Consider the following 26358-nt stretch of genomic DNA (forward strand, 5'->3'; position numbering starts at 1 on the left):
ATCTGTATACAAAAAAAGAAAAATGTCTGTTGTCCATAAAAAAATATAAAGACTAGAGATATTTTTGTTTATTTTATTAAAAAAGATAAATTTGTCCTCAAGTACTAAAAAAAAAAAGACATGAAACAAATTCTAAATACAAAAAGTATGTGACAAACGGTTTATAAAAGTAAAACCCTGAGGAGTTTTGTACATGATCAAGTTGGCTAAAGTAGGCTGATAAAAAACTAGGATTTGGCTTTCTCTCTTATAAAGATAATTTTGTTAAACTTTTGGTCTGCTCTTTATATAAAAATTAAAAGGTGTTTCTTTGAGTAAGTCTATATAAAAGACAAAACACTTATGTTTTGTTAAAATAATTTCCTATGTTCAAAAGGACTGAAGTCTCTCCCTTAAGGTTTTTGTTTTTGTTTTTTGACTGTTTTAACTCTCTGTTTGCCTTTCACTGTTTCTGTTGTCAACTTGATTAAATAAATAACTAGGCATTGTTTCCTATTTGGCCAAGTATTTTAAAATCTTTTGATATTTTTGATAAACTTCTGCCAAAATTAAAGTCTTTTTTTAACTTAAAAAGAAACTACAAAAAGACATATGATTATGGTGCCAAAACACAATTGTTACTGTATTTCATGTTGATGCTCACAGTTCTTTTATTTCTACAAAACAAAAGTATAACTCTTATGCTGACCAGCTGGTGCAAAGTCGTGCAACGCACAACCCAGGCTTAGCACGATGGGTCCACAAAAAGAGTGGACACTTGGGAAAACAAACATCATATAGGTGGGCACAACAAAGGGGAATCCTTGTCACCCATGATGATATTGCCACTGCAGTATAACAATGTCAGTTATGCCAACAGTTAAATAAACGGGGAGTTCCACACCCCTACCAAGGTCATATTCAAAAGGGATTATTTCCCACCCATACCTGGCAAATAGATTTTATTAGACCATTGCCAAATTCTTGTGGATATGTTTATGCCTGCACTTCTGTTGATACATATTCTGGTTATTTATTAGCTATGCCGGCTAAAGCAGCCACCCAACACAGTGCCACAAAATTCTGTGAAACACCAAGGCAAATTCAGAGTGACAATGATTCCCACATTACAGGTAAGTTGATTCAAACTTGTGCAAAAAAAATTATATAAAATGGATTCATCATATACCTTATTACCCCCAAGCGGCAGTCCTCATACAACAAATGCATGGACTGCTTAAACAACAATAGAGAAAACTCGGTCATGGCTCATTAAAGGGGTGACACAACCATCTAAGTGCTGCTCTAAATATGTTAAATAACAGGCCGTTGGGCCCTAATGAGACTCCCCTGTCAAGGTTATTACCAGCAAAGATTACAGAAGTGGCAGCCACTACCCATGAGCTTATGACCTTGACATATTGGCCATTGACTCAACCTGCTAAACAGCCTTTTTGTGCCATGGCCAAAGCAGCTGGATTGGATTCATCTACTGTTTATTCTATTCAATTGCCCCCTAAGAAGCAGTCTATAGTCCCTACTGGGATAGGGGTACAATTTCCCAAAAACACTTTTGGTTTATTAAATGGGACACTCTGAACTAGCAGCAAAAGGTATTGATGTACTAGGAAGAGTCACTGATCCAGATTACCAAGAAGAAATAAAATTTATATTATATAATGATAGTGACACAGTACTAACTATAAAGTCTAAAAAATAAATGGGACAATTATTGGTACTTCCCCTCCTAACTCCACGTGTGTCACAAGGACAACCTCCAACGACATTAACTAAAAGAGGAATGCAAGAATTTGGGTCTACAGATGGATGAAAACCTGGAGCAAAGTGTGGGTGACACACCCACTCAATGCTGCTCCCCGTGCCACAAAAGTAGTGGCCCAAGGGCCCACTGCAACACTCATAGTCATGTATCCAGGAAGTGAACAATTATATCATGTTCCTAGAAATTCTACTTCTTTACATAGATAGATATTCCTGCTGTGCTCGCTATGCTATGCTGCACCTCCATGTCTGCTGCAGACCTCCACACCAACTAATGTCTCTGTAAGATAACCTTTGACCCTACACTGTTAGACCAACTGCTCTACACCAGGGGGACCTGTAACCTGGACTATAAATGGCCGAGAAGTTTGGTCTCAGAAACCTCAAGCAACTTCTCAGTATAAGCCTGTCTCTGATCAGTTACATAAAACTAATCATAATTTCTCTGTTACCCTGCCTTCTGCTACCCTCCGTGATGGGGGCTGGTCTGGACTTCTACAAACTAATTTGTTAGGCCTAGGTGTTACCTTATCTAATGTTATCTTTGATGCTGTGCATGATTTGCAAGATCAAGTTAATAACATATCATGTTCTAAGGGATTGTTTGATTGGTTACCCTGGGGTTTAGGTCCTTTATTACAAAAAGGTTTGTAATTATTATAATCATTGGATTTTGGATTCTTGGATGTGCCTTGTGTACTTGTGTATGAAGTTCATTGTCTGTGCACGTGGTGTCTTATGGTTAATGGAGACGGCCATGGCCGAAAATGTCTTGACATGAGTACAGCCATGTTTGGCCACTCCATTGACCTACAGCCACCAGCACAAAAAGAAATATAAAAGCTGTTTTCTGCTGGTGGGAACTGGCCCTTCTCCCATGGAGATAGTTGCAATGTGTAAAAATTTCAAGGCCCTTTGGGCGCCACAGCCTGGGGCAGACTGGCCATCTGTGCTGGGCTGGGACGATAAGCAGGGTAAACAATGCACATACACAACTACTGGGCTGGGACGATAAGCAGGGGGCTCAGTGCACATACGCCACTGATAACCATTTGTGCATGGGAACACTAGATGCTTGCTCTGTAAACTCTGTAACTGCTTATATAAACTGCTGAAAACCGAGGCCTGGTGAGAATTCCACCTGTGGAAGGGAAGCCTTGCCCAGGACGTGTGATTCCAGCCCAGCCGTGTCGATTGACAGGACTCTCCCGGCAGTGGGGCGTGGATATTGTGAGCAATTGATTTATTGTGAAGTAATTGATCTGATGTGTTCTCTTTTCGGTCAACCTGGTGTTTCTCTTTCCGGTTGATTTGTGTCATTTCCCGTCAGCCGATCTGGTGTTTCCCTTTCTGATCAATCTGATGATTTTCCCTCTTATTATAAGACCTATTCGAATCTGCCGCTATCTCAGCACATCTGGTGTTTCCCTTTCTGATCGAGCTGGTATTTTTCCCTCTTAATATTTGACCTATTCGGATCTGTTTGCGGACTATTGCCTTTACTATCCTCTATATAATAAAGTATACCTTCAGTCCATTTGTTTGGAGTGGAAAGTTTCTTTTACATCTCTGATCGAATCCCCCGAACCTCTCATAACACTCTGACTTGGATCGAGACTTTACCTCACAGAGACAACTCTTGCTTTTCCTTCAGGGGCCAGCTTTAGAGTGTTTCTGTAGCGTTTCCACTCCCTACTCTTCAAAAATTGAATTAATCTCTTCCCCTTTGTCCTCGATAACCATCTTTGAGCACTCATCACATTCTTGTGTGCACTATAATTATGCTTATAAATTTCTGTCTCCTTCAGCATATCAAATCACTAGAAGAACAAGCATTGTAGGAAATAACCAGGGAGAACACATTCTTATACATGAGCATTAACTACAGTTTTGTTTCTGTGCCCTACATAAGATCCTCCAATGAAAAGAGTTATTTTTTAATCATCCTCAATATGTGACATAAAAGCTTTCAGCACAGTGCCTAGTGTATGGAGATATTCAATAAAGTGAGTTATTATTTAGTGGTCAGTAAACCTATGAGAGACACATAGCTTAGTATTTAAGTGATGAGCCTTTGGAGCTGTCTAGATCTGAACCCCAGTTCCTCCACTTTCTGAAAGTTTTCTTATTTGTAAAAGGGGATAATAACATCTACCTCAGAGGGTTATTATAAAAGTTCAATGAGTGATTCACTCAGTAATTGCAATGACATTAGAAGAATACTTGGAACACACTAAGTACATATTCAATCAAGAGAGCCCAAGAGTTAAGCTTCTGAAATCAGATGGTTTATGTGAATTGGTGTTCTACCTTCTCCTATCTGGGTGAAATTGTGGTAGTTATATAGCCTCTCTAAACCAAAATTTTTTCACCAAATATGTGAAAATTCTGCCATAATATAACTGGGAGTATTCATTGAGATGATGCTTGTGTAGTGTCCAGAACACAGTGAGCTCTGAATGCATAATAGTTACCATCATTGTTTGCAATTTTTATAAATTTCTTAACTGCTCCATAGTCTTTATTTCGCCATTGTGCACTTAGAGAAAACACTTTACGTCATTGTGTCTCATCTTCCGGTTTTCAGAGTATGACATAAGTTATAAGAAATAAGATCCCTTTTGGAAATGTCTAACTGTTAATACCTGAAATTTAGCTACTCAAAGGCATATTTTTATAATAACTTTGTTCAAAGTGATTAAAGTAAGGCAAAGTAAAGCTAAGTAAATTCATAGAAGAGGAACTATTTTCTCACCTTTGGTTACCTGAAAATAAGCAATATATTTAAAATCCTTGAGTACAATCAACACTTCAACACCTTAAAGGAAGGTGTATGGTAGCGGTGAGTTGCTCTTTCAATATGTCAGGTTAATGACTAGGAACAAAATTATAAAGAAAAGATAATTTTGACATATAAAAATTGAATTCTTACATTAATCTGCACTAATGGTGGCAGTTATATTGGATTCAATTGCCAATCAAGATGCACAGAACCAGAAATAACAATGTTTACAAGTCCACAGTTTATTTCTTCTCTCTCAAATCAGGAACCACAGACATGGGCAGGAAACAGTTTGGAACCAGGACAGGGTTGCTTGTACCCTGCTGGTCACCTAGGCATATTGTTTGTATGTAACCAGCCCCAAAAGCAAAGACCTCTGGAATTCTCACAAGGACCAGGTGCAATTCATGAATCTCACTGTTATCAATAGACAACGCTGATAAATTGGTGAAAACTTCCCCAAAATTCTTTGGGAGCATGGTTAAAATATAACACCATTAACCAGTCTATTTGTGCTAGACAAAGGGTAAATACTTTAGTATAATAAAAGCTCATGAAAATCAGTTGGAAGATAACCAAAACTCAGTAGACAAATGGGATGTGCAATGTATACATTTTCAAAAAAGGATAAAGACACAGCAAAAGGATATTCAAATTCAGAAAAGGGAAAAAAATCAACACAACAATTCAATTTTTCTCTTTTCTTATTAATTTTTATCACCTTTCAAAAAATAAAGTGTATAAATATTAATATGATTAGCAAGAATTAAGTGAGACAGGTAATCTCATACCTGATCATGGGAGTATAAATTGATACAAATAAATTAGCCTGAATTGGGAAAGCAGATATCCACGTTAGCTCTATGACTCAAATACTTGTCTAGAGTGGAAATCAGAACTTTGAGCTATCCTGTTGACGTTTGAGCTCTTAAAAATATCTCTTTGACTTTTGTCAAACATAATTTTTAAAAACCTTCTAGATAGTTAAATATATTTCTCTTCTTTCATTTGAGTAAAGTGTATATGAGGGATAGATATATTTCAGAGATTCCTCTTATGTGAGACATCACTGGTACTAAATTTTTACCCCTTTCATGCCTCTTCATATATATTAAATATGTAATATATCAATATCTCCTAAAACATCCACATTTGTTTACTTTATATTTAAGTTCAGTATCTGTCTTAGGGGAATTGTAATATTATTTGTATTTCAAGTCAGGAGACTCATATTCCAATTCTGGTTTTGTTTCAAATTAGCTATATATTATCACTAACTTGCTCTTCAACTCACTTCAATAGTTAATTCAAAATTCTTTCAGTTCCCAGACTTTGATCCTTCCTCCTTTTTCCTTCCTTTTCAACACCCCACGTCCTCGGCTTCTCTGAGGAAATGGATGTCATCACAATAGAAAACTCCTCAACGTTCTCAATCCACACCGTGTGCATCTGCGTAATTCTTCTCTGCTGGTTGGCTACCCCCAAGCAGGACCTCTGGGCTTCTGGAAGACTTTTAGCGAATGAGTCTCCATGCTCTCTGACACGTCCTCCTAATTTCCCTTTTAAATCTCCTCTTCTCTTTTTTATTTGAAGAACATAATCAAAAATCAAACAGCAGTTTCCTATGCCTTTCCTTTTCTCTCCAAATAATACATTATATCACCTTACCCTTTCACAGCAAAACTTTAAAAAAATTTATTCCTATTTATTATCTATTGTTAAAGAAAAAAAGTATTCAATGACACTTGCTAAAGCATGGTACAGAAGGCTTTTTTTGGCGGCGGGGGGGGCACTATCGTGATAGGTAGAGGGCCCACTGCGATGACATTTTGCAGTGTGGGAGAGAGATCAGGTTCAACTCCAAATAGTGCATGGGCAAGTGGGGATTTATAGCCAAGGAGCAGGTGGGGGCAGTGGACGGAAAATTACTAAGAGGACACATCAGGGGTAGGGGGGATTCTTGCTGAAGACAGGCCAGAGTGATCAGACATCACCTGGGGGCTGGTGGAGAGTGAGGAACCTGATCAGACATCAAGGGGGATCAGATATGGAGAGTGGGGAGTCCTGGCTAAACTGATTTAGCAAGATTCTTGCTAAAACTGGATTTTAAAGGAAATGCACGGATGCACCTAGGAGAAGGTTCAGGAGCCTGAGCAAAGCTTGGTCAAACAAAGAATTTTATCACTATCTCCTCACAAGAACTCCCTCAACAACTTCCATCTATAGTTTGCTCCATCAATCTACAGAAATCACTCTTTTACATTGACAAAAATGACCTACATGTATGCAAAGCCAATGTAAACCTAATGGACATTTTTCACTCCTTATCTTATTCATTTTATTTTCTCCTTCTTGAAAGACTTTCTTCCCTTGATCTTTTTTGAATTTTTCTCCTGTCTGGACACTTTTTGTGTCTCATAGTGCTATTTTTATTCTTCTATTTTTATCCTTCCTATTAATATCAGAGTTACTCAAAGCTCCATTCTATGCCAATTTCTCTTGATATCTTTCATTCTCTATGGCTACAATTACATTCTACCTGCAAATGTATATCATACATTTATAATTCTAGATTACTTCTCTCCTTTAACATTCTGTAGGGGAGGGAGAATAATTTTCCCTCTTCCCTTCTAGATTCTTAGCTGAGATACTCCCTATAATAAAAGAATGATTAACAGGAGAAAAATTTAATTTTGTACATATGGGCGCCCCAAAAATATGAGGCCCAAAGAAGTGACCAAAGTAGGCAGCTTTTATACCTTTTATACAAAGAAACAATAAATTTGTGAAGAATTGACAAGACAAAGAAGTTTGGGCTTGGTGTAGTAAATCAGTTAAGAAGTAACAAGGTTTGTTTATGCTGCCTTCTTGACCCTAAATTCCTTCTTTCTCATGATAAGGATGTCTCTCTATTTTAAGATGGCCTGCCCTGAACTCCATCAACCCTGTGGTACATAATAATCACTGTATTAGAGTTTTTTAGTATTATTGATACCTGATTATTTTTAAGAGGCTCTCCTGAGTGACAGACCGACGTAAGCAGTGGGATACAGTGGAAAAAGCTCTGCAAAGTTATTAAAGAACAGATTTTTTTCCTGCCTCAGACTAATTATGTGACCTTACACAAGTAATTCAGCTTCTACTGATCTTATCTGCCCCCTTATCTATATGCAAATGCAGGATCTGCATTATTAAATAATCTTTAAGGTCCTTCTAACTCTGAAGTTTTATTATTCAATTTCAGCCTGGCTGGCTCAATGATCTTAATATTGATATTGATAAGGAACAAATCACCTTTTATTGTAAAATATTGTAAGGCATGGCATTTATATAAATAACAGGAAATTCATTTAAGGTCCATGAAGTAGTTTATAATAACCTTCATACTCCTAAAAGTATACTTAGACATGGACTTGTTAATAAGATGTTGTTGAAAGAAAGAAAAATCAAAAAAGAAAAAGCCAGTGAATTAGGATAAAGGAATTAAACAAAAATACTAAGTACAAAACTATGGCCAAATATCCTAGAAAACAAAGGAGTCATCCAGTAGAGAAAAGATGAAAATAGAATACTAAGAACAAGGTAGGAAAAGGAGGAAATTGCCCAGGAGTGAACAAGAAATGCAAAGACTGTTCCTTCTGCTGTGTGTGCCCACGCCAGAAGTAAGGACTGCACATCTTGAAAGGACAATTGATGATACAGTCTCTCACTTCACAGTGTCCTCTAGGATAGTTCTGCCACACTGCAAATTGAAATCTCCTGGTTGATACCACTTAGGAGAAAGGAATGCTCTTTAACAATTGAATCTTCCTAGTCATTGTTCCATGCTCTGAATATTTTTCTCTAGGCCCTTATAGATACATCTTTTTATACCAAACTCCAATGAAAAATAAGTCATATAACTGCTTCCATACAAAAAAATATATATAAAAATACAAAACCACCTATTAAATTCACAACATAAACAATAAGTGATTCCCTAAACCATCATTGAATTTAATAAATTGAGCAGCAAAATTTTATAATATTGAATAATGAAGATGCAGAACACTAAATTGAGGGACATAAGTAGAATGTGGAACTTATATCAGATGTCTTAATCTCAAGTTTTGCATACCCAGTGCACAATAAGCCAATCACTGAGACATCAGTGCTTGGAGATGGAGAAAGGTTTATTCAAATTGACCAAAATTAGAAGGTGGGAGGATAGGGGCTGTCAAATCAGCCTTAACAAAAGAAGAAAACAGGGGATTTTTATAGAGCTAAGGGGCTTGGGAGGTAGAGTTTCAGAGAAACAAAGGGGAAGTCCATGTTTCTTTCACCCCAGATAAGCCCTTGGGCAACCAGACTCCTTAGCGCCAGTGGCAGCTGGGGACTGGTTGTCTGGTGGTCATAACTTCCTTAAAGGCATTCTTTTTCTTCTGCAAAGCAAGCTCATAAATCCTTGTGGCTCTTGAGTCACCCCTCAGGTTAAACAAGAAAACAGCAAATTAATAAGATTAACTTCTTTTCATCTGTGTCTGTGTTGGGAACAAGATAGAAAGGTAATCATGTTCTTATTGAATATTTACAATAACCCTCTGGTACCTGGCTTCAGAACCAAAGCAGAGTCTAGTTCAAAATATTCATATCTTGCATTCTTTCATTCTTAGTTGTGCTGAATGAATAAATGTGCTAGTCACTGATTTTACAAATATGGTCATATAGTTCTACTCTCAAAAAATAAGGTTTAGTAGGGAACATAAATGTGAAACTACTAATTATATTGTAATGGATACAAGCAAGGAAAACAATAAGGACACAATGTTTTTAAGAGATTTAACAAAGGAGATGAGACTTTAAGAATCATTCTTCCAAATCAGGTGGATGGATGTGAAGCAAAAGAGATTCTGAGATTGGAGTATACATTCTAGGAAAAAGGAATACTTGTTGTTAAGAGACAGAGAAATGACATTGAATGGCATGCTTTTGAAATGGCAAATAGTTAGATAAGTTTGAGTGCTAGTTTTCCATTGTGGTATAAGGAATTACCACAGATTTAGTACATAAAACAACAAAAATTTATTATCTGAGTCTTTGGGTCTGGCACATTTTAGCTGTGTCTTGTGCTCAGGGCTTCACTAGGCTGAAATCAGGTATCATTCAATCGTGATCTTATCTAGAGGCTCAACTAGGGAAAGAAAAGCTTCTGAGTCTCCTCATAGTCCTGACAGAATTTAGTTACTTCCTGTTGTAAGACTCAGGTTCCCATTTTCATGCTGGCTGTTGGTCAGCAATCACTCTCACCTGCTAGCCACTGCTCTCAGGTCCTTGCCATGTGGCCTATCTTCAAAGCCAGCAACAGAGAACTCACTCATGTCAAATCCCTCTCTTCTCAAGAAGCCTAGGCCCTGTTCAGGGCTCATCTGATTAGGTCAGGACCACAGGGCAACCTTTTTGATTAACTCAAAGTCAACTGATTAGTAATCTGATCACAGGACTGCTATCCCGTTATATTTTTAGGTTCTGCATGCCCTCAAAGAGAGAAAACTATACAAGACATGCACACCAGGGGTAGGAAGGAATCCTGGAGACCACCTTGGAATTCTTGCTACCACAGGCTGGATTTTAGTAAGTAAAATAATAGGGTGGTGGTGGTGGGCAACAGAATGATCTGGTTTAATACTCCATTGATCGTTTTAGGCACCTTTATGAAGGAGAGTCAATGCCATAGTAAAAATCTTGAGCTTTATCTAGTGGGTAATATGGCAATTCTGTAGGACTTTAAGAAATGAAGTGATATACAGATGCATTTTACAAAAATAACTTTGGCATGGGGCTGGCCCAGTGGCGCACGTGGTTAAGTGCGCACGCTCCGCTTCCGCAGCCCAGGGTTCACAGGTTCGGATCCCAGGCACATACTGATGCACTGCTTGTCAAGCCATGCTGTGAGGCAGCGTCCCATATAAAGTAGAGGAAGATGGGCACAGTTGTTAGCCCAGGGCCAGTCTTCCTTGACAAAAAGAGCAGGATATTAGCTCAGGGCTGATCTTCCTCACAAAAAAAAAAAAAAAAAACTTTGGCAGATCAGAGGATGATGCATTGAATTTAGGCAAAAGTAGAAACAGCTAAACCAGAATTGATTATGTTTGTAACAATTTAGATTAGAGCTTCTTACCAGGTGAAATATCTATCTGGAAAAGAATACTTTGATTGTCAGAATGGTTGGAGGTGGTGCTGCTGAACCTTCTGGACATCACAAATGACCACCCTAGACAACAGATAAAGATCCTGAGTTCTAGAAAACTTTGAGTGTGCTATAGGACATTCATGTGATCAGGAAGCTGTTTGAAATTATTTGAGTCTATAATGATATTTTGTTTTACAAAATATGTAAAATATATTTTTACGTTAATGTACACTAACATGTCAGAAACGCAAGCGGTTTGTATAGAATGAGGAAATTGCATGCAGTTTTGCTTGTTATTGTACAATAAGCTGTTCACTATTTTGTAAATTATGTCAGCAATGGCAACACTGCTCATAGTGTTTCAGTTGCCAATTCAATGTCTTTGTCATAGCCTATGTCACTGATTATGACACTTCACTGCACGTTCTTACATAGCTGTTTCTCAGCACTTACTGAAACACCGATCACTTTATTGTAAGTTCCTTTCCTTTCCTTTTTCTTGTATGTTAGTGTTAGCACATTACATTAGTACTTTTAAATTATTATATATATATTTTTTCTATGAATTTTGTTTTGGAATAGTGAAGTGGGTATTACAAAAAGCTTGTTATAAAGGAGTTTCAGTCTGATGAAGTTGAGAATCACTGACTTAGTCTATGGTAAAGGTTTAAACTGGGGAACAGTGGTCTGAATGCAAGAGAGAGGCTTTGAGCTAAACGTATTGGACAGGGTCAGTTCAACTCATTGATTTTAGGTTGAGTAGTGAGGGTCTGTAGGGGATCTTGCTAAAGCCCACCCATACTCCCAGGGCCAAGATCTAGAACTTCACATCCAGCTATTGTGGATGTTTCCTGTATACTCAGTCACTCCTGTCTCTCAGCCTGAGGAATTTCTCTAGCTCATGAGAAAGTCAGTCCAAATTAAATAAAATTTGATGGATAAATACTTAAATTTTCTCCCCCCTCAGTGGGACAATTCTGAGACACATTCTACCCAATTTGTAGAGAGTCCTCAGTTACTCGCATGTAACCGGCTCTGTAGTTCACACTTTACTGGCTTTTCAACATCCCTGTATCCTTGTCTCACTTCCCATTCCTGCTCCTGAGCATTATTTCCAAACAAAATGCCGCCATCCCAAATTTTTTCTCAGGTCTGTTTGGAGTGAGGGTGAGGGAATCCAAGCTAAGGTAAGAAAAACTATATTTAAAGAACTTTCAAGTTTTCAAATTGCTGTTCTTCCGCCTGGACAGCATTGTCCTCAGATATTTGCACAGCTCGCCTCCCCTCGTTTTCAGGCTTTTGCTCACATATCACTCTTGAGTATATCCGTGACTGTCCTATTTAAAATGTTGACCTGCACCCAGAAAAAGCCCTCCTTATAATCCGTCCACATTTTATTTGAGTTTGCTGGAGGACACAGGAGTGTATATTTCCAGGTGAAAGTTGATTAAGACCTCTTGCTTGGGAGAGAAGTCCAGGCATTCTCAGAGATGTGGGAGTCACCGTTTGGGGTTGAATAAGACTGCATAGGAAGATGAGCAAAGCAGAAGTGAGTTCTAAGATATAAGGATTTCCTCCATCAGGAAAGATTTTAGGCAATAAAAACCATGAAAGGGCACAATTTACAAATTAGTTTCTCTTCAGGAAAGAAAAAAAACACATGAGCATTTTAACGTTTAGCCAATCTAAATTTACATTACAACCTAAACTTCCAACTGGTTTCCATTTCATGCTTCTATTAAAGATATAACTTGCTTTTGTGTAGTTTTAGTTACTCAAAAAAACTTCATTTAACTTCTGTCATTGTGGAGTAAATTTAGACTCACATTAACATCAGATCAGACTATTCAACTAAAAATACTAGTTTTCTTTTCTCATAGCCAAAATGAATTTTCAGCAACTGTTGCCATTAAAGAAAAGTTATCTTCAGTACTTATTCATTTTTAAGACTTCTTCCCAATTGCTTTTGACGATAAGCCTGCTGTGAATAGCCTCCCTGTAATGCCTCCATCTAGAATATCAAAATATACTTCTTTATAGATGTTTTTACTTCAGATATGCACATTGAATAAAAACTGGCTTTGGATTGTACTTCAGAAGATTAAATTCATCATATAAATGTAAGCATTAAGCTTTAGGAAATAAACTTATACCTAAATTCCCAGAGTTTACAGTGAATACACCTAGTTTATAAAGAGAATCTTTTTAATGTAAAAATATAAATGCTAATAAAATTAGTCCACAAACATGTAAAAGGAAAATGTACTAAATCAAAGACAATTAATTTTTCTTTAATAGATCCTTGCAAAAGAGACAAAGAATTTTGTAGTGTGATGATTAATTTTATGTGTCAATTTGACCAGGCCAAGGGGTACCCAGATATTCAGTTAAACATAATGCTGGGTGTGTCTGTGAGGGTGTTTCTGGAAGAGATTAACATTTGAATCAGTAGTCTGAGTAAAGCAGAATGCCTTATCCAGCGTGGGTGGGCCTCATCCAATCCATTGAACACCCAACAGAGCAAAAAGGCTGAGTAAGGGAGAATTCGCTCTCTCCACCTGACTGTCTTCAAGCTGGGATACTGATCTTCTCCTGCTTTCAGACTCAGACTCAGACTGGAACTTAAATTTTAAAACGCGTTAATTTTTAAGTTGAAAAATACAGAAAATGGAAAAGTAAAAAATATTTACACATTGTCACAATATCTGGGACAAATAGTGTTATTATATTTCTTTCTAGTCTTTTTTTTTGAGTGGATATATTCTATAAGAACAGTAGTGTATATTATCTATAAGGAAAATCTTTGACATTGAAGATTCAAAGAGGCATTCTATAGAATCCTTTTGCTAAAGAGACAGTCAAGTTTCCAAAGCAATTGGAATATATATGTGAGATGGTTAATTTTATGTGTCAACTTGACTGGGTTTAGTGATGCCCAGAGAGCTAAAACATCCATCTTCTCCTGCTCTCAGACATTGGTGCTTATGGTTCTTGGGCTTTCAGACTCAGATAAGGACTTATGCCATCAGCACCTCGATTCTCAGGCTTTTGGACTCAGACTGAATTACATTACAAGACTTCCTGGTTCTCCAGCTGGCTGACAGCAGATCTTGGGACTTCTCAGCCTCTGCAACCACATGAGCCAATTCCTATAATAAATCTTCTTTTATATATATCTATATATTTCTATTGTTTCTGTTTTTCTGGAGAACCCTGACTAGTACACATACATACTTATGTATATAAGGGTGTGTGTGTATATATATATATATTTTTCAGTGTCTTAGTTTCCTCATTGTAAAATAAGATAATTGGACTGTTTTGTACATAACTTTGATTACTTCCATCATCTGACAAATGCTTGGAAGATGTGTTGTTATTAGCTGATTTTCAAATAATTGTGTTTCTCTTGTAAGTTATTTAAAAGCATTATAAATATAATTAATTCAGACATAAGTGAACTATATAAAATTTGTCCAAATAGAATTGTCTTATTATTTTAGAACTATCACAAGTAATTTCATAATCTAAAATTACTAAGTAATGCTAAATGGATCAAATTATTTTGCCTTGAAATATCGCAATATATTCATATTTCAGGATCTTCTTTCAAAATTTTGCTATCAGTTGTATTTAAATAATTTTTCTAAATTTGAGCATACTTTATCTTATTTTGACCTTATATTTAATGCTTGTTTCTACATATATTTGAGTCTTGCTTTTTCATCCAAACTGACAATTCCTGTCTTTTATTTGAAGTGTCCAGACCATGTCTGATGTATGTGATGTTTGATGTACTTGGATTTAAATATACCAGCTTGATTTTTTTAAATTTTTATTTGTTCAATCTCTAATTTGTTTTCTTTTCATTTTTTATGGCCTTCAGTTTGATTGAGGCTTTTTTTTAAACGATTGATTTTATCTCCTCTTTTGGTATATTAATAAAAGTATCCGATTATGTCTTAGTGAAACAGAAGGATAGATGCTTATTTAATCTATGCAAGTAATTATATTGTCATTAAGATAAGAATACTCAATGAGAGTTTCCAATCTCTGGAGAGGTCAGGCAGGGAGAATAATATATATTTAAAATGCTTCATATCAGTTTACAAAAGCAGAGTTTACTGAATTTTGAGTTATAAATACCTTAAGAGGAAAGAGAAAATTATTCCTTACGTATCCAGAAAATAGAATATTATAACATAAATCATATTCCAACCAAAAAATCGTAATTACTCCGCGTCAGTTCGTTCAGTCCTATGTGATTGTTTTTCTGCTTCATTTTGGCTTTGCAGTCTTATAAACCCATCTGCTTCTTGACTACAGCTCTGCAAATTCTGACTCATTCACTGGAATAGCCTCAAAGTTGTTTAAGTGATGCCACCAGAAGCCTTTAGCCAAAAGTCCCTGGCAGATTTCTTTTTGAGACAATCTTTAGTTGATATGAAGCAGTGCAACCTGTAGATGATTACAAGTGCTTTCAAGGAAGTATCACATTAAAATGAAAAACTATCTGTTGGTGACGAAAGATTTTAAATGACAGTGCCTAACTTATTAATGACAAATTTCAAAAGAGACTGATCAATGAGAGTTTATAACAAGAACAGTGCAGCTGACAAGGAAATTTGGTTGATTCTGTGGCAACCAAAACAAAATAAACAAAATGAAGTCAATCCCCAAAATAGTTTTAGACAATCTAGCTACAAATATAATGAAGAACTCAATTTTCATGAGTGGATATTAAATCTAATATATAAAAAATTGATAAACATAATCCTTATAGAGAAAAAAAATCTTCAGCTATGACATATAATAATCCATAGTCATAATATACCATGGATAAACTAAGCATATAGTTAGAATATACTAAGAATATATCCAGCGAAAAGATTCAGTAAGTCTGTAGTAGATCCTAAACATTTAAATATTAGTAAAATTCCACAGGTAAGTGATATGAATTCCCATTTAACAACCACTAGCCTAAAAGATGTTGAAGGGGAGGAAGACTATCCTCTACCCACTCTGGGTACTTTCTGGCAGGGCTACAAGTTAAATTTACATGAGATCAAATAGCAGGAGAAAATCAAAGCTTTATAACATGTATACATGGGAGAGACCTGGGGAAACTGAGTGTTTTGACAAAATGGCAGAGGTTGTCTTCTTAAATAGATTTAGATAAAGACAAAGAAGGATGTTGGAGGTGGGGAGTCAGTTATGGGAGATTACCAGAAAAGCACAGTAAGGTTATTTTGCAGCCTTGCCTTCTGCATTGATGAGTTTCTAGAGATGAGGTTATCCCCCCTCTTCCCAGTCCAGAGAGGGGGATACCTTTACAAACAGAGATTTCTCTTACAAATGTAAATATTTGGTAAACAGACTTTGATAAGAATGGGCTTAGCAAGGACCCTCCTAGTCTATCGATCAGTTATTGGGGGGCGAGAGGTCAAAGTGTCTTTCAGAAAATAATCAAGGTGAAGAGACATGTTTTGAGGTGACCAATTCTGATCTCCCACAATGTTAAATTTAAACCAAAGAAGTAAAGTTGCAACCAAGTCAAAATTTTAGAAAATAAATGAAATGATGACTGAAAACACTATTTTGTTGTTGGTTTATATCAGGCAGAACAGCGCCAAGACGCTGATGATTAGAGACATCAGGGACAGAGAGGGAGTCAAAAGTTCTCTAGGAAATTCCCATACAGCATACAATTTCTGAAATATTTATATTAAAACATTTTAGCCATACAAACAAATTTAACGTATGGCAGGTTAAGCATCTCAATTGATTTGACAACACCTCTCATGAAACTCATCAGTAATATCTATAATTTAGAAGAAGACAACAAACAGTAAATGAAAACAACCCATCAAAATGAAGCAAACTTTACTAAGATTTCAACATATTTCACAGCTTTTTAAATTCAGGTAATATAAACTAAGGCATATATAATTCATTTTCAAATTTTGTTTTTTATTATGCCCTTTCTGCAGCAGACTGCCAATTTATTTTAAGACCAATCCAGGGAGTGCAAGAGGTCAGAAGTAAAATAACATTACTAAAATCTTATTAACATGCAATGTTTATCATTGCTATATTCAAATTAATCAATAAACAAGCATTTTTAAATATTTTATTTTAAATATCACTGTTTGTAATGTACACTGGAAGCAACTGAGGTTCTCAAAAACTTGAAGAGAACAAAGGGCCCAAAGAGAAATCTAAAAAGATTTTGGAGACCAAAAAGAAAAATCCCACTCCTTTAGAACAAAACTACTTTTCCTTTGAATAAAAGAACTTACACAGTTATATTTCTCTGAACCTAGTGCTTCTAAGTATACTCTAAACCCCATATTACTTATAACTTTTAGCCAAAGTGACTCAATTCTATTTCACAGAGAAAACCAGGAAGGGGTAACCTTGATGATTGTTCACTGTCTTTCATACAGCAGCTCTTTTCAGGAAATTTGCATAGCTCATGAAAACACATAACACTGCTCTCTACAGCTGTACACATCATTTATACAGTTCTCTAAGGGGCAGAAATGAATGTTCATTACAGACCTAAAGATGTAGTCTTTCTGTAGTATACAAAAATAAAAGGCAAAAGTATATAAAATTAAATTAGTCTTAGTCATCAATGTTGTAGTAGTCTCTTATTTAGAAATGATCTAGGTATCTAATGAATAACCATTAACTAAATTTACTATCAGTCCAAGTTTGTAAGCTACTCAAAGTTCTTTGAAATTATCTTCCAGCTGAGACTACAAAATATAATTTTTATTGTAATATTTGTCAGAATAATGATTCAATCTGGTTTAAAAAATTTATATTTTTCATAATCATAAACATAAGGAAAAGAAAGGCTAGTTTATTCAATCAGTAAATCTGTATAAGTTTAGGGACAAATACTCAAGTAGCATAAAATCTATGTGTATATTATACTTAACACTGATAAATCAGAAAAAGCACAGCTTTTTTTATTAAACCAAAAATGTTAAACGATTATCATTTGTCAAAGATTTACCTTAATTATATGAACTTGAATTCTTAAGAGATTTCCAAGGTGGGTTATTAAAGAATAATTTTTAAATCTAGTATATTGAAAGTCTTAGAAGTTAAATTTCCTTATTTTCTAAAAAAGAAATTGGGAAAGTTGCATTTATGTAAGGTCTATCTATCTCTAAGCCAATCAGAATATAGCTCCTTTATGAGATTGTATAATCTAGTTTGGTACTACCATCTGGAAGTAGAAAATATTACACATTCAATGAGTGGTAAATACTTCTCTGAATTATAGACACACAAGTGTACATATAGACAAACATCAGAGCTTATGAATTCAATTCTAAAATCCGATCCCTGTGTCAACTCAAAATAGCCAATAACCATTCTGTAGATAAGAGAGATAAGGTGAGTTTTACTTGAGCCAAACTGAGGGTTATAACCCAGGAAGTCCTTTTCCAGAAAGGAAGAAAGCGTTCTGGAGAAGCATGGTTTTTCAGTACAGTCTTATACCTTTTTAGAACAAAGAATCATATATTAAATATGCCCAGGATACGTATTCATCAAAATTTCAAAGAGGCATTCGGTTGCCAATTAGCAGGTCAATGTGACTCTGGTGTTGGGAAAGGGACAAATATGGGCGTCACCAATAGGATGTTACAAATAGGGCATAGGAGAGGAAGGAAGCATTCCTATCTCAAGAGAGTGCATCCTTTAATGGTTCAAGCAGATGTACAATGTACGTTTGCTAGGCCATCAGTCAGGTTTCTTTAGTTCAAGCCAAATCAGTTTTTAATCCGAATAGTTACCTCATATACCTCAATAGGTGAAAATCTCTTCTCACCTGGGTAAAGGGTAAACTCTGAGATACAAAATTCACAAGTCTGTATCAAAGATCTGTTCTCTTCCCACATTGTGGGAACACATTGTTCATTGATTTGAGCTCAAAACAGACCAACAGAAAAAAAATAACAAACTGGATTATCTCTTATCTCTTACTCAATAAAGCTAAGAGCTCTATGAACTATTACTGTGTTTACAGAGATCACCAGATTGTTAGATTGTCTAGACTAATTGCCCCAAGGAATTCAAGGGAAGTTTTGGAAACATTTAACTGTTTCTCCAAATCGTTTCTCTCTTTTTGAGAGAAAACTCTTGAGAGAAATCTCTTATGTTAAGAGATGCAATCACCAACCACTCTGAACCAGGCCAAGCCCGGCCACAAGAGGCAGGCCTATGACTTTTGCCTCATTTTCAATGTTGTGATCTCTTCTCCAGGAGGAGCTGAGCCCTTGTTACCGTAACCTGCAGTGTCTGTGGCAGCATGTTTTCCAACTGAGCTTGTCCAAGGGAATACCTACCTGTCCCTTTGGAATATTTATTCTCATCCAAAATAAAAGCCGCCTCCCTTCCCCTCGCCACCCCCCATGCTGCCCAGTGCTCTGGGATAGCACTTTGGAAGTGCTTCTGCGTGTCCTACTATTTAGTGTAAATATACTTTACTTTGTCCTACAAGTACTTCTGGTTTAGAGTCTGATTTTAACTTGCCAGGAGGTGAAGCCACTTTGGTTCCGTAACAAGATCACAAAACAAAATTCCCATTGGAGAATAATTTATTTCCCGTAAATAAACCAAAAATAAAACCCAAAGCCGAACAAACTAGCACCAAAATCAAACCAGTAGTCGAGAATAATCAAAATCAAATTCTCGCCCTGCTACAGATGAGCAAGACTCAGAAACACAAGATCAGGAATTGGACTTTGCCTTGGGTCCCCCTGGGAACCAGCAAGGAAAGGAGCAAAAAGGCATGGTTACCTAAGTGGAGTAAATGGAGATTTGAAAATGAGGTCCGATCATGAGTCATGGCATGAAAACTGTGAAAGAAAAAATGCATTGGACTATTAAGATTATTTTATTCAGGCTATTTCCTTAGAGAGAAAGTTCATTTATGCAGAGTAATGTCTCAGAGAAAAGGAAGGGAGCCTTAGGTCCTGTAGAGGCAGATAAACAAGAGAGTCATGAGGAAGGGTGAACAATGACTTATCTGTCACAAGGAGAGATGGTCCCTGCAGCTAACTGTTACCAAAGATAAAGTGGTAAGGAATTCTTCAACCTTCCCTGCTTTCTTGGTGCACAGGGATGAAAGTTCAACACTGTTAAGAGTATGAATGGGTTTTCCATCCCTGCTCCTTGGCAAGGAAACTTTCAAGGCAGTGACTACGATGATCTTAAATTCCTCTCAGCTGGACTAAACCTTAGACAGGTTTCTTCCTAGCCATAGGTCTGACCTCCCTTTTCTTAGAGCATTTAATTTAGAAAATTTGCAACTGCAAATTCCTTATCTGCCTCATTTAAATGCACATAAATCTCCTTGGAAGCCTCTTATCAGTTTTAGGACCCAGCGAATGTCTTTCTCAAGGACCTGAGAAGCAGCTCTTTGAAATGTAGACATAAAAGTAGATAGCACCCTAGTCTCTCAGTCTCTGTGAGAGGGAAGGAACCAATGGGCACCAGTTAGCAAATGGCCTAATCACAGAGAAAAACATTGGAAAACCCAGGAATAATTCCTATTCCTAATAATGCCCATTAACTCACAATACTTTTCCACCAGCTCATCCCGTGATGAAAAATCCTCCAGCTTTTTTTTCAGCAGAGTTGAGTTCAAGTCTCTCTCTCTTATTGAATAACCTTGAAATAAGTCTTCTTTGCCTATTTAACTCTGTAAGGTGCAATTTTTGCTTTGACAGAAGTAAGCTAGGCAGTCATGAGGTTCATACCACTTGTTTCTCATCTCTCAAAGATCACTGTCACTTACTGCCCGAAGTACAATATCCTGTCTGTAAGCAGAAATTCGTCACACAGATTAGTTTCAATTATTAAGAGAAAACAAGTGTCATCTGAGAGCAATAATAATGAATTAGGCTGGAAGCCCATTGGTTTGATTCATTCAATAGCATATTGAATAGAAAGAATAGATTCATTTCATAGCATAAGAAAAATTAATAATTGAAAATAATGTAAAATGTTTAGGTTTTTCTTTGTTCAGATAATCACCTTATGTTAAATCCATGAATAAAAAAAAAAAGCTTCGCTTCCTGCAGCCCTCTGATTATATCAAGTTCTCTCAGCTTTTATGTGTTGTTTCATGCCAATTTCTCAGTCTGAAGTGTTTTCAATTCCTCAACTGATTGTCTCTAACTTGACTTTTAAGATTTCATTGTCAAAGAACTTTGAGCTCGTGTCTTGCTTTGTCTCCAGTAATTCAGGTGGAAATAATTAGAAAAAGAGAAGTAGGTCTTTGGAACATCAAAGGAATAAAGCTGAGATGACAGATCAGGAGCAAAGGTAGAGATAAAAGGCAGATGAGACAAAGTCAAACCTCTCAGAATTATTTGCAGCATTCTCAAAAAGGAAAACCTGTGAGACACTGAAGGATTGAAGTTAAAATGATTTACCCTATTCTAATAGATCAATTCTTGCATAAAATTGTCATGGTGAATATGTATGTATACCTACATTATGTACCATGTCATAGATACACATAAAATTGTATATCTATACAATTGAATGAGAAATGTGGAGTAAAAACTTCTCTGTGTGGGTGATCAGAATTGGCCACCCCAAAATGTTTCCTTTCGCTTGATTTTTTGTTGTTGTTGTTGTTGAGGAAGATTCATCCTGAGCTAACACCTGTGCCAGTCTTCCTTTTTTTCGCATGTGGGTCACCGCCACAGCATGGCTGACGAGTGGTATATGTGCGTGCCCAGGATCAGAACCTTCGAACCCAGGCCACCAAAGTGGAATGTGCCAAACTTAACCACTATACCACAGGGCACGCCCTGAGGGATGATTATTTTTAAAGACAAGAAACTCTGAAAGAAACTTTGACCTTCCTCCTAACTGCCTAAAAGAATTTAAGATAGAAGGCCTGTCCCCAGGACAGGCCATCACCATAGATAATTCTGGGTGTTGGTAGACTGGGAGGGTCCTTGCTAAGTCCATTCTTATCAAAGTTCTGTCTCTTGGGTCCCATTGTCTATAGATAGCCCAGCAAACATTTATTTGCTTTTCCATCTCTGTGTAAATTGCCTTCTTCTCCTTTGAAGTCCCAAACCACTACCCCCAACACCCTCCTTTGTCTTGAGCTGAAGATGGTATTTAAGGTGGCGGCTTCAGCTATTCTGACAAGTTACTCAGTTTTCCTGGGTTTCTACCACATATACATGTTATTAAACTTTGTTTGATTTTCTCCTGTTATTCTGTCTCATGTCAATTTAATTCTTAGACCAGCCAGAAGGACCCAGAGAGTAGGGAAATTGTGTTCCTCCTCTACGTGTGGTAGGCAAAGATTTGTTTAAATATGAGTTTGAGCAATAGGACAGGGAATTTGAATCTAATTTAAAAAACTCAATGCAAAAAAGAGAAAAATGTTATGAACATCCTTTGAAATGAAAATTTTAAATAGCCAGAAATTTTGGGGCCAGACAGGTGGCATAGTGGTTAAGTTCACGTGGTCCTCTTTGGCGGCCTGAAGTTTACGGGTTCAGAACCCTGGGAGCGGACCTACACACCACTCATCAAGCCATGCTGTGGTGGCATCCCACAAACAAAATAGAGGAAGATTGGCACAGATGTTAGCTCAGGGCCACTCTTCCTCAGCAAAAAAATAAATAAATAAAAAAAAATGAATAGCCAGAAATTTTGAATAGAATTAATTGATTGATACTAATTAATGAGCTGGTAAGTTACCATATTTATTTGATATTTTATAATATATAAAATTATACCAAGTTATTTTCATAAATTTGTTTTATAATATCTTTTTCTCATTAGGGTTTTAAGACCCTTAATCATGGCATTTTTGTACATCATGGGACCAAGAAAATAATTTTTTTCTGTGTGTATGTATGTTGTAATGGTCTCTCTCTCTCTAGAACATGAGCTTGTTGGGAACAGGATCAATTATTAATTATCTATGTCCAATGGCTAACCCAATGCCTTATTTATAATAGAAATACAATAAGTGTTTGATAATTTCAGTTGAAACAAAATTAAAGACAAAAAATGTGCACATACATGTTCAACACAGCATCAACAATGAAAGCCATAAACAGCAAAATTAAAGTTCCTGTGGGAGAAACAGTTTTCACATTCTGGAGCATCTACTAAATGTATACAATATAGATGTTAAAATTAGGTTTATGAAAATTATACAAGAACATGGCTAATTATTTATCTTATAATATCAGACTAAGAGATATCATAAAATATTACAAATGAATTATGATTTCAAAAGATTTAAAAACATACATACCTAAAATTAAGTGGAAGAAATCACAGCTTTACAATGGTAATATTTTTGGAAGCATCAAAGATGTACTTTTCTCTATTATTTTATTCAATTTTCTTTATATTAAAAAATATTTTAAATTGTTTTTAATAATTCCTTAAGTAGTGGTTGGCAACCTATGTCTTACCACAGGGGAATTGAAATCATTGTATCAAAGAGATGAAAAACAAAGAAAAATACATATGATAGTATCCCCATAGCAGCTGCCAAACTAAGCTCATAACAGCAGATTATGGAATGGAAAATCAAAGTTGCACAGTACAAACACACAGCAGAGATAAACAAGCTTAAGCTATTTTGCCTATATATTTCAATGTCTTCTGGCAAAACACTACTGGGAAATGTACTCTATTCCCTAATTGTGCACATGTACAAAAGGCCTTGGGTTGTCATTTTGGTTTTAGAGAAAATAGAACGTGTGGGCTATTTAAAGAATGAAACAACTCAGTGAACAACAACAAATTAGAATTTGTAAAGCATACCTAGGGGCCATAGGCAGCCTTTCACTGTAATTTTTATCTGTCTCTTTTTCAATGTCTTCCAACAGCTACAGATTAGCATCCGGCCCAGATATCACCTACTTGACTTTCTGTGCCACAATTCTTGTCTTTATTCTGGCTGAATCTATTAACAACCTATCGCACATTTTTCTTACAACAATTTCTGATAAAATGTTCTCCATGTATCTTTTTGTGTGTGTGTGAGGAAGATTGACTCTGAGCTAACAACTGTGCCCATCCTCCTCTATTTTGTACATGGGATGCCACCACAGCATGGCTTGATCAGCAGTGTGTATGCCCGCCCTCGGGATTCAAATCTGTGAACCCCAGGGTGCTGAGGCGGAACTTAACCACTATGCCACCAGGCTGGCCTCCACTGTTTATGTTTTTTATCCCAATCTACAGCTGTGTTTCCTATTAGGAAGGACAAATTATTATCGTTTTCTGACTTTTCTTTTCTACCAGAAAACGTGATTTTCCTTTTCTTTCAGAAACTGGGCTTTGTCCCTATGGTAATAAAAAGGATATTAAATATAAAAAACATACATTTTTTAATATCTGGTTGAGAAAACACCTAATGTACTTTTTCAGTTTTATACATTCCACGTTTTATTTCAAGGCTATATAGACTTACCCCTGAATTCCACACTTCTCTAAAGAGAGTCACACAAGACCTGCTTAGCCTTAGTGAAGATTATAAGGCAGCAACAGAGGTCTACCTTCTTTATGTTGTTAGGTTGTGTGTGTGTACTGAAAAGATGATATGCTGTGACAAAGTCATAGCCATCTGTCTCGCTACTATAGGGGAGGAAGAAATTTTCCTTTACCCTTCTAGGTTCTTCTGGCTGGTCTAACAATTAAATTGACAGGAGACAGGTGAATAGGAGAAAATCAAACAAAGTTTAATAATATGTATACATGGGAGAGACCCAGGAAAACTGAGTAACTCACCAAAATGACCAAAACCACCACCTTAAATACTGTCTTCAGCTAAAGATAAAGGAGGATGTTGGGGGGAGTGGTTTGAGACTTCAAAGTGGAGGAATACAATTTACATGGAGATGGAAAGGCAAATGTCTGGTAAACAAATGTTTGCCATGCCACGTGGAGACAAGGGGACATGAAGAGGACTCTGATCTCGAGGCCTGCAGAGTCTGCCCCACCACACTTAGCCCATGTTCTTTGTAAATGTCTCTGGCGATAGATCAGCTCCTGTTATGGGCCATTTGTCTAAATTCTTTTAGGCAGTTATGGAGGAGGTAAAAGAAAAACTCCAGGGTCTTCTCTTTCTTAAAATAATCAGCCTAAAATAATCCACATGTTGAAAAGACACATTTTAGAGTGGCAAATTCTGTTCCCCTTCACTAGGAATTGAAATCTAAAAACAGCCACTATGCTCACATGAACCACAAAACAATTAGATATTAAACCAGCAACTTAAGTGGATCAAAGAAGAAGAAATTATGCAGCACAATCCATTTGAATATTAGCATTATGCTTTCTGCAATATTTTCAGATTAAATTATCTAGCATATTAAACATACTAAACATGTACCTTGTGAGTCTCATATGTAATTCTTGTACCATTAAAAGAGATCTTTTCAAATGTAAACTAGAACACTTTTGGTGGACAGTTTTGTTTTTTATTTCTTAGTATTTTTATCAAGTAGAAGACCTTAATTTCTTCAAAGGGACTCAAAGCTTTATGAAACTTCTCACCGTGTATATGTTCAAACATAAAGATATCCACAAGTAAAGGCAATTAAGAAATATATACTTTTATATAAATTTTAATTCATGTGATTTATATGTAGTGTCAAAATAATTTTAAAGAGTAAATTCATGACTCATACACATATAAATGAACATATGTTATCAGTAAGATGTTTTTAAAAATGGTTCAAAGGGGAATGCAAAGAGCAGACGTATTTGTAGGCAATCAGGAATGCAAAATTGACTTGTTCCACAAGAGGGTTAATGAATTTTTCCTTGAATGAGAAAAGAGTTAATTTGCTTTGGGTAAATAAGCAAAGACAAAACTCACTGGTCTGTGAGGCTGGCTCACACAGCAGGAGTATAAGTCCTATGCCTATGTTCTACCCTATGATGCTCCTTCTTATGACAAACAACACTTTTAGACAGCACAACACAAAACAGTTAACACAAAAGACAGCAAAGAGGGATCAGAAAGAATGGCCTGATTTCACCAAGGATGCCAAACAAGTGGGAACCAATAACAAAATCCAAGTACCAAACCAAAGAATAAATAGCCCAGGAACTCAATGTAAAGAGAGTGGAGTTCAGACTCAGTGCTGTCTCACCACATCTTCACAGAGGAGACAACTGCAAGCAGCAAGGCATGTGGGGCCTCTGTGGGGACGCTACCTGGTGGAAGGCTGGGGTGTGTGGCGATGGGCAGTGCAGACTCGGTGTGTCTCAGTGGGACTTCCACTATAACTGTGGAAATAAAGTCAACTAAATGAGAACAAGCAACGGCTGTTTATTCAGAGCTTGCTATAGCAAGGGAGTCAGCCACCATCACTTGCATTTGGTGCAGACTCAAAAGCAGGCAGAGGAATGGAAAGATTTATAGCGCAAAAAAGAGAAAGCTTCAGGTGTGCCCTGCTTGGAGGCACTTCACATGCGGGAGCTATAAGCAAGCTGACTAGAAGTGGGGCATCCCATATGGTTAGTTAGGGGTACATATTTGGCTTTCTCTGGTTGGTCTTAAGTTGGAAGCAGGGACAAAAATTAGGGAAGTAGTCATTTATTAATCAAGCCCTGGCCATTTTGA

General features: G+C 36.5%; 1 long non-coding RNA gene across 1 annotated transcript in view; it reads left to right on the forward strand.

Moving 5' to 3' along the window:
- Positions 1-594: 594 nt before the first annotated feature.
- LOC147917410 (uncharacterized) overlaps positions 595-26358 on the forward strand; it is a 67349-nt gene continuing 41585 nt past the window's right edge. The window contains exons 1-2 of the long non-coding RNA XR_015549613.1: positions 595-2991; positions 10046-10153. This is a non-coding gene — a long non-coding RNA (uncharacterized LOC147917410). The remainder of the gene's footprint in view (positions 2992-10045; positions 10154-26358) is intronic.

The sequence above is a fragment of the Ceratotherium simum genome, chromosome 3 (genome assembly GCF_057802395.1).
Source record: "Ceratotherium simum simum isolate JZ-2026a chromosome 3, ASM5780239v1, whole genome shotgun sequence".
Lineage (NCBI taxonomy): Eukaryota > Metazoa > Chordata > Mammalia > Perissodactyla > Rhinocerotidae > Ceratotherium > Ceratotherium simum.